This window comes from Acanthaster planci, linkage group LG05, assembly GCF_054643075.1.
Source record: "Acanthaster planci isolate LZ-2023a linkage group LG05, COTS_SCS, whole genome shotgun sequence".
Lineage (NCBI taxonomy): Eukaryota > Metazoa > Echinodermata > Asteroidea > Valvatida > Acanthasteridae > Acanthaster > Acanthaster planci.
The window spans coordinates 3,510,563-3,520,352 of NC_141781.1; the positions used below are offsets into that span (position 1 = coordinate 3,510,563).

The following is a 9,790-nucleotide window of genomic DNA, read 5'->3' on the forward strand; positions in this document are numbered from 1 at the left end:
TAAAAAGTACATTGACTTTTGGGTACAGCATGCGCATTCATCCAAGGAATGTAAGCTTTGTTGAGTTGCCACTGGAATATCGCGTCAACAATTTAACTGAAAATCTGTCAAGGCAAACGCCTACCGAGAATCACTGTATGCGCTGCACCGCAGTCGGTCCCGTGTGACATAATAAGGCGGCCGAAAAACATGCACGTTTTTAATATTCCAATGCCCGGTTGACTCCATACAATTTAATTGTTCGCGGATTTCCACGTTTGAAAGAGACGGACTGAAAAATACGAATGGAAGACGCACTTCATTGCTCCTGGGAGCCATAAATTCCTTTTCGGCCGAAAGAATCCGTGGAGTTTGTACGAAAGTGCATAAAAATAGACGAACGCTGTGCTTTTGCGAAAGTGGTTCTCACGTAGTGCCATTCAGTGATAAATAAAAATAGTTTAGAATGTTTCACCAAAGAAATCACTTATACTAATGAAGATTAGCTTGTGCTTTTTGAAACTGACCGTGTTTTAGCATCACTTCGCAAAGGTTGGTCTAATTAAAAGCTGTTGGTGGAGTTTTTGGCGGGAATCCCAGTCTGTGCATGCTGTATTCCTGTTTTGTTTAGAGCTGCAGCTTTCTTGCGAGTGAGTTCCCATGATCTTTGCGATAACTTCTAGAGGAAAACGCCATTGAGATTTCAAGTCAATTTATACACTTGAATTATATGTAGTCCCCAATAAACTCAGGCCGTCCAACAGCAGCACACCGTTTGAACACTTCTGCTTGGCAGAAGCGCGTCCCGCGTGGACGGCCATTCCACGTTCTTCATGTTTAAACGGGTTTTGCCTGATGTTCCGCTTGTTTGCTACTTTTTACACCAACGCACTTCGTTGAATATTAATTCATCTGTTATAGGGATACATTCGTAGTCTACGGGCTAAATTGTATCATCTGAATATTTAAATGACAATACATACGATAACATTATTTCATGAATATTTAAAACAGAGGCGGTCTTACATAAATCAAAATATGAAAATGGGGGCCAAACACAACAGTTAACAATAAAAGCAAAACCACATACCTTAAAGGAACACATACACCTTAATCACATGCTTATCCTTATTAAAATAAATATACTTAATATAAAATGAATAATTCCTAATTTAAAACACATAAACAACGGAAGCTCGAAGCAGAGATTCACGAAATGACTTAAAATTATCTTAAAGCATTTACCAGTTCATTTGCCAACCGAGTTACCTGAAGTTCGTTCATCAGCTGAACAAAATAAGGAATTGCACTTTTTTATACCTGTGGGTTCTACATTTCAAGTTGAAGTAGATAATTCTGAGATTATATTGCGCATTATCTTTAATCTGCTTCGGTAACCAATCTCTCAAACTATCTGATTCGAACAAGTTCTCGTAACTTATACTCTGTTTTCGTCCTTGAGGATGACAAGATTTCAGATTTGAAGATCCTGTTCCTAACTGCAGATTTCAGAACCAAGCTTGATTTTGAGAGTGCGTTTCTGTGTTCTCTCTTACATCATGAACTGCATACTCGTCAAAATCCTCGTCAATATTCTTGTAACTGTCAGAGAGTAATCAAGGTCGTTCACAACAGGGAGAAATAAGTCAGATTCCACTTTACCTTGTCTGATTGCATGTCATTATCAGACTTTTAAAATAATGACATCACGCTATTTCTACATGTGCACTTTCCTGTGGCAGAGTACTGGGACATGATCCGTCTGAGCCTAAGTAGGAAAGCACACAAGTCATTTAAACAAAGCGTGGCGTCATTATGTTGCAGGTCTTTTCAAGAAAATGATCATGATGATATGTCAATCCATCATCTGTCTTGCGGAAGAGAATAAGCCGATGTCATAACAATACACAATCATGCTTTGAGGAAAGCCGGCTCCAGGGCATTGTCAACAGATGGGGCTATATACAAGTGGTAATTCTTAGACCAAAAGATACCGACAGTTTGTGAGATTCTTTAGGTCAGGTAGCCGCCACGAGTGACTGGTTAGAACAGACGCACGCGCAGCACAGGCATAGATTTAGGAGTTATCTAAAATCTCGTCCTGGAGAAGTTGGGGATATACAGCGGAAGAGTGTTGCGATGGAATGTCGAAGGCTTCTGAAAACTTCCCCACAATCTTCCCGGAATGAAGTTATCAGTATTTGTATACACCCCCCCCACACACACACTTTGCAGTTTTGGCCAGGCAGGCCACTCAAGGACACCTGAGGTTTTGGTGACAGAAGAGCCACAAGCAAAGGACTGCACTCCTTACACAAAGCTTTTTGAAACTTCTCTAACTGTATCATTTGAAATAAATATACGACGACCCTTTCTCCTCCTGGAGAGCTATGGTCTTCAGGCAAATATATCTTTATTGATTGTACTTAATCTGGCAATATCACTGCAAAAAAGGACATTAATTAGAATAGATCCTGTACAAGCCCTGTATCTCAAACAATCTGGCTGTAATATTTTTTATAAGCATGGCGTAATATACGGAAAGTTAAGCATATTGTTGTTTTGCCTTTTATTACAATTATTTTGATGTGAAATCCAGAAAATCTGTTATCAAAATCATGATCAGACAATTCTGACAAGGGAACCTTTGAAAAATATCAAAGTGAATACTTCCAGTTTTGAATTCAGAACAGAATTGGATATGGAGGTATAACAAGTGGCAGAGGTAAGACAACTTGTACATTTAACGAGTGAATGAAGCATACCTGTATATGAGCAGAGGGACTGACGAAGTCAGTAATTGTCTTTCCAAACACCTGCGGGGAAATTGTGGGGAAGGGCACAACCCATACTGTGCACAATTTTTAGTCGACCCATAAAGGGAAGTTTTTAAAGTGTTCAAAAATGTTTGTCCATGCCAACTCCTGCTTTTGCTTAATTTTTCATGAGGTACTACTCTGACGTCCGTCTTAATTAGCATGGCGTGGTGTGCAGTGGCGTAAATCTGTGCTGGAAATAGGGGGGGTGGGGAATGGAGAAAGTTCAGGGATGACTTGCCTGGCCATGGAAATTTGAAAATGGGGGAGGGGGTACACCATATACTCTATATAGGTGGAGATGTTCATGATAAAGATCCGCATCTGTAATGTGTATCAAAATCATGCGGAATCTTACATCAGAATGGCATATGCTTATGGCTTTATAAAATTGATTTTCCCTTTTTAGTGATATTGCAAACATTATGGGAAGTCCTGAAAGTGAAAATTCTTTATAATCCATCCGCTTAGATTTTTTTGCTCATCACAATAGTGGGGGAATGATTCAATTGCCCATGCATCCCCCCCATATGAATTCGGACGTAGCCACAACATAAGTAACAACTCTGGGAACAACCACAGTCATTGTGTAATACAGTCTGAAAACGAATGAATGACCGAGCTCTTGGTAATTGTAATTCACATCTTCTACACCGTTCGTGGTATTAATTTCGTTTTTTCAGCGTATAAAAACCTAGGTCATAATGCTTTAACATGATTAAAACTTATACTGTTCAAATCCAAATTGAGTCCGTCAAATTTGACCTCAACGCAAGTCTCTTTTTTTCTCAATTTTGACCGTTCTTCGGGGCTTTGAGCATACATAAGTCCACAGCCAACTCAGTTAATCATTACGTTCTCACGCTGAAATAAGAAGTAAACCCTACGGAATCTTCTGGTATAAACCTTATGCCAGATGGACCAAATTTACCATCGTCAAAATTCTAAAAAGACCATAAAGGAATAGGTTCAATCGGCAATGCTCAGTGTTGGATTCTCCCTTAAAACCTACGGTGGACGCCTTTCCCTTGCTGCACAATGTGGGTTTTCTCCGCTATTTTGTCAGACAAATTTGCCTACTCAGAAGTCGTTCGAAAAGTATTATATTATATGGTCAGAAAGCCTAGGTATTGGTTATTCTGGTCGTGTATATTTTATGACGAAATACATTAAGAAAGAGCTGCAATGATTGTGTAAAAAGTGGCATTTCTAGCCTCGGTGCTATGACCAAGACACGTTGGCGTGCCAGACTTGCCAGACGCTATCATTTTCAGTAGGTAAATGTATGTATGCCTACAGGCAAGTAATTTGTGGGATATTTTCGGAATTGTTGTAAAGAATTGTGAAAAACAACCAAAAAAAGTAAATACAAAAACAAACAAGAGAAATAGACCCAGACCCCTTCAATGTATGTGTACGCTTGTGTGTTATGTACTCACTCTCGGTGAGTTTTGTGTCACACACCCCTATTTATACAGTAAACTTCACACATTCGCGTGAACTCAAGGTCGAAGCCTAACTTCTGTACATGTTGTGAAGATTTATTGTTCATTTGGGCTAAACTGAAGAAATGATATGACCTGAAGCAATGATATGACTTCAAAACGTGGGGAATATATACCCCCCCCATCCCCGGTATTTACGCCTATGGAGGTGTGGCCAATTCTTGTAAGTAACCTCGTGTAGTTTTCAAGTTCATTAGCATCACTGACATTACGGGAGCAGGCCTATTACTTTAACGATGAGGTGGCATTGTGTCACGGTTCCACTGCGTGCAATCATGCTTGGATTGATACGAAGCTCCTGCCCTAATCGTGGAATACATGTACATGTGTTGGTAGAAAGTCTCCGTTTGAAACGTTGGTCGCGTCTGGTATCGTAGTGGAGTGACCGGGCTCACTGGTTGATAGCGGTAAAAGCCAGGAAACCCAAGGGCCCACCAGGCCCGGATCCAGGGGAGGGGTGGGGTCAAACTCCCTCCATGCATTTCTAGAAAGGACGATACAAGCTGATACTTTGGGCCTTGTACTTTGGCCTAAAAATAACTCGGTGAAATTCCATTTGAAAACTCAATCATTATTTTTCGAGTTCCTAGGTGCAACAACAGCCACCACCGTACTACTGGGCTTACTTGTCTTGAAAAAAATCACGTGATGCAACAGTCAGTGACCAACACGGCCAGGCTAATGTATGTCAGGTGGCCTAGCCTCTCATGCTTCTAGTATACCGAGATGGTTGCACATGTATACACCATCTGCCTAGTTTTCACATCATTGTTTTGGTTCCCTTGTTTACAAACATTAACAGCGTTTCACTTGTCAATATCTATAGATAAACCTCTCGTCATGATTTCATTTCAGAGAACATTGAATTTCATGCTCATGCACATGCATGATAATATCAGCAGACAAAAGAACATTATCGATTTCCTGTATGATGTCTATTGCTCATGTTAAATATCCCATCTGCCTAATACATGTTGTTGAAACAGTCGGGATTCGTGTATGGCATTCTCATGGGAGACAATTACAGGCCTGGGACAGGTGCTTACAGTGGGGCAGTTCTTGCCCTGCAAGTGGTGTGAGTTGTTAAAATATTTCGCCTTCGTGTTTTTAACCAATTAATAATTAATTGTTGTTTGGATAAGAGTCTTAACTGTTTTGTTTTATATCTGACAACTTCAATTTCTACTAGGAGAAAGGAAATGATATACCACCGACACCACAAACTGACAGCCGTGTGCGAGGTTATCTGATTTATGCACATTTAAGAGAACCGAGTAGGCGGTTTCCCGAACTGGAACCTGGTACAGTGCGACACTGTTCGCGGGCACTCCGTGCATTTTCGTTTTCACAAAATGATGCAATCTTAATTTCACTTTTTCACTAAATTTTGGGGTAAGGCAGCAAGTATATGGATGAATTAAATTCTTCTCCGCACTGAATTGCCATAACAAGCCTGGGTGTCAGTTCTTGAAACCAACAGTTTGTTTGGCTTCAGTGTCTGATGTGCGTGCGCACTACCGTGTGCTGGTTCGTGAAACTGAATTTGTTGATAGTGAAGTTTTCACGAACTGACACCCACTTGCAACTGTGGCCGTGTCCGAAACGGGCTTCCAGAGCTACGGCTACGTCTATTGTCTGCGTGTCTCCACGCATTTCCATTGGAGCGAAGACCTAGCTCTAGACAAGAGATTCAAATGCAACCTGAGTGTCAGTTTGTGGTGTCGATGACTCGTTTGATTTTGGAGAAATGGTGTTATAATATGAGTGTAGAAACCATGGTATCTTTGTCCCATGTCATGGATTTGTATGCTTTGGTCATTAAGTGGCCAGCTTGCTGCAGACTTTGTATTTAAAATCTTTAAATTAGCCAATTTAACAAAACAATTTTCAACAGGGTAAACATCTTCCCCCTTCCAATCAGAGCAAATACCAAATCGATTTATGCTATTGTAGTTGTTTTGTCAGGCATGTATAAAGAATAAAATGTCAGAAGTCCCAGGAACTGCAGGCATCTTTGTTATGTAAATAACTCCAGTCATGCAGTAGCTATGCAGCTATGAGCATTCACCCCGGCTGATAGCACATTCTTTTCGGAAATGTAGAATTGAATCATGTTATTGCTCCTCATGTTGCTATGGCCAAAGCCCTTTACGTTCACTGACGTCCCACTAAACTGTTGAGGATGAACACGTAAATGCCAAATGTATAAGCTCACGGCATGTCAAATGTCAGGATCACTACGGATGCTACCAACTAAAATGGGTGGCTGCCACGTGTTTGAGTGGGGTTTCGTAATGCTTTCTGGGAGCTGAAGTCCATCCAGGAATAAGATTCATTAATCGTCCAAAACGCCCATACAGGGCGCTGGGAAGGGAAATCGCTCTGAGCTCTCATTGGCCGAATTTTGTGCAACCCATGACCAAGAGGTCAACACTTCCTATTGCTTTTCTGTTGAAGGCACATGCGAGTGTAAGGAGGATGATTGTAATCTTCTACATGTACAATAACTTCAGTTCCCTCTCCTGGAAAATGATTTCTTTTTTAAGCTAGACCCTCACCTGGTAAGGTAACATCATTCTTACAGTAATTAGACCCTTGAACAAAGAGCCCCTTTGATTTAGCACCATGTGCTCAGCATTCCTTCTAGACCCACTCAGTTTGCAGACTGGCAGTGAAGAGCACACACCACTTTTTATGAGTTCTCTGCCCCTCGCTTAGTCTGCCGTTTTATTCGGGAAGTTTCCCCTATTTTACTTTTTTTTCCTTAATGAAACTGTTTATTATGTGCTGTAGATTACCCTAGGTTCCTTTTAGGATATTTTTATTACATTGTGAAGTTTTTTGTTGTATTAATACAATGAATACAGTCAGGTACATGTGTGTACTTGAGTTTCCATCCTCTCGGTCAACCTTAAGTCTTATTTTGAAAAATAAGTTTATTTCATGTTTTATGAAATACGTGTAACTTGTTAGAGATGGTTATTACAGCATGGTCATATTTGTGCTCGACTCATGAATTCTACACATTTACTCCTGTTCCTGATTTTTATGCATTCTTACTAGATTACGTTTACCATTTTATTGCTCTGTCTTTATTAGTGACATTCTTTGCTGTTGGGATGGAAAACTAGAGGAATTTGGTTTTGACAAGTTTTAACTTTTCCTCATCGTGGTTTGTGTAGTTTGTGCCACAGTTATGACTAAAATGTATTACCTAGCCCTGCATACCTGTGTTGGAAGGATTCAAGTTCTCAAACGTCTTTTTTTCACTCTTCACAGCTGTTTTCACTTTGTTTTTTTAAGCCTAAGTATTCAACGTTGATTTTCTTTCCTGCTTTGTCTATTACATATACATGTACATGTACATTTACTTTCATGCTTTAACTGATGCATGTAGTATAGTCCCATTCATAAGATCAGTGGTCCTGTATGTAAGGAGAGGTGCTTTACAGTGGAGTGTTTCAGCAGTTTAGACTTGTTCCTTAGTCCTTTGGTTAATATTAACTCCGGTCATTTTTATACAGAATGATTGTGTCGCTGATTGATTTGTGGTGGGAGGACTAAAGTCTCCTCTAGCCGGGGTGAGCACTTGGTTTGTCTGTGCCCAGCTGACCTGGAAGGCAGGGATAGTCTTATCAGCTCATGAGGTATTCACAGGGATTTTGGTAGCCTGGACTGCTATATGCACCTCTGGCAGTGGTTTTTGTTAGGAGAGCCAGATGGTTTGTGTGAACTAATTATGGAACTAGGGACTGGTCAACTTATTTTGTAGACTTATAACATTTACCTTGTTTAACTTTTAAAGTTACTTTTTGCGTATGACCGTCAAACTTTTTCATGTATTCATTTGTTTTTCTTTGTTTTTTAATGTTTCAGGTTGTCAAAGTTGTTGTGTTTGTTTTGCAACCCTCTTATATGCTGTGTTGGCTTTCTGTTTTTTTTAGTTTTGCTTGTGGTTAGGTTTTCGTTTTTTGTTGAAATTCATTCATTTTTTTTTTGCTTGTATTTGCTTGACTTTAAATTTTGTTGAATCCACGCTCCTATTTCTTTTGACCAGCAAAGTTTCATTGGCATCTGATTTTTTTTAGTTTGACGTGATTTAATTAAGTGCGGTTTTTTTAAGGTCAAAGTTAATCTAGTCCCATTCTGCCCAGACATCACACTGGTTCTTCATTTTTTTTTTATTTTGATCACAAGTTTGATTGAGTTTGTGGTTAGACAATTCCTTTTTTTATATTGTTGTTTTGATTCTGTTGAGCATTGCCCCTAAGCAATAAATTTTGGAATTTCATTTTTTTGGTTTTGTTTCCTCCTTTCTATAATATTTGCGGTCGTTTGCCTCCACGTAATTTTCCTTGCGACTCCTCCCTACCCGATCAAATTTGAAGTTTTTTTTAGCGAGTTCCCCAAATTCCGTTTTTTTGGTTTTTTTTATTCAGACTTAGTTTAGGGTGGCATTTTTTTGTGCTACACTACCATGGGGCGTCGTCAATAGCCTCTCGTAATTATTGACGCATGCGCATGATAGTATTAATGCAGTGCCAGCAAAAGTACGGATTTTCCGTACAGAACAAATAATTGCTGAGGACTTTTCACTCGTTCGGTTCCCGAAGTATTTGTCGACATGTAAACCGCATTTTTCTCAGCAGGGATAGCAGATACATGTATCTACATTTTGATTGCAACTTTGACTGGTGTCGCCATTTTGTGCTAGCACCATCATCATCGACATAATTAACACAGTTGCTATAACTGGCAGCTAGAAACTAACAATGCTCCTCGAGTCTGCAGCTGTGACCCTGTGTGACGTATTTCTTTCACTACTCTTTAATTTAGAAATGAAATAAGACATAACGCCCGATAACGGAAAGCGGTAATACTTAATGTATATAAACATATACTGCACGATATTACCGAAAACCTGTTTGGTATAAATGATAATAATATTTCACAACAATGACAAAATGGGGAAATTGTTCTGCTAAACGCCGCGATTTTCAAGTGACCGTGCGGTTTGTAAGCTCTCTAAGTGAAGAACCTACGGAAGCCTGTTAGTGCCAATTTTAACTTGGCAAAAATATTTTTTCTTGCGAAGTAACGCAATACCAGTAATACAACAGTTCATTAAGTTAACATTAAGGTAACATTAAGTGCAGGTGATTTCCCGCAAAACAGTACTCGAGGAAAGCTAAGCATGACATTACGCAAACTCGTAAGCTGCTACTTCCCTCTTGGTTTGTTATGATCACATATTGTCGTTTTTGGCAGCAAATCATGGCATCATCGAAAGTTTAAGGACCCTAAAATGACATTTGGTCTGTTACGGAGAGAAAGAACAAGTCATCGATTGATGATGTTGCTCTTGTCATGCTGGAGCAGAGACAGCAGTTCGAAGTTATGCACGGAGATCGATGGACTCATCAGTCGTGTTTATTGGCTGGATTTAAGATCTCATGGTCACACGTCACTTTGCGGATTTCAGTGCTAGAC

The 9,790-nt window shown here is 39.8% G+C and overlaps 1 long non-coding RNA gene across 1 annotated transcript; it reads left to right on the forward strand.

Annotated features, from left to right (window-relative positions):
- The first annotated feature begins 5,059 nt into the window (after positions 1-5,059).
- On the forward strand, positions 5,060-8,591 carry LOC110982945 (uncharacterized). The gene is made up of 2 exons (XR_002598641.2): positions 5,060-5,375; positions 7,825-8,591. It is a non-coding gene; the product is annotated as an uncharacterized LOC110982945 (long non-coding RNA).
- Positions 8,592-9,790: the final 1,199 nt, after the last annotated feature.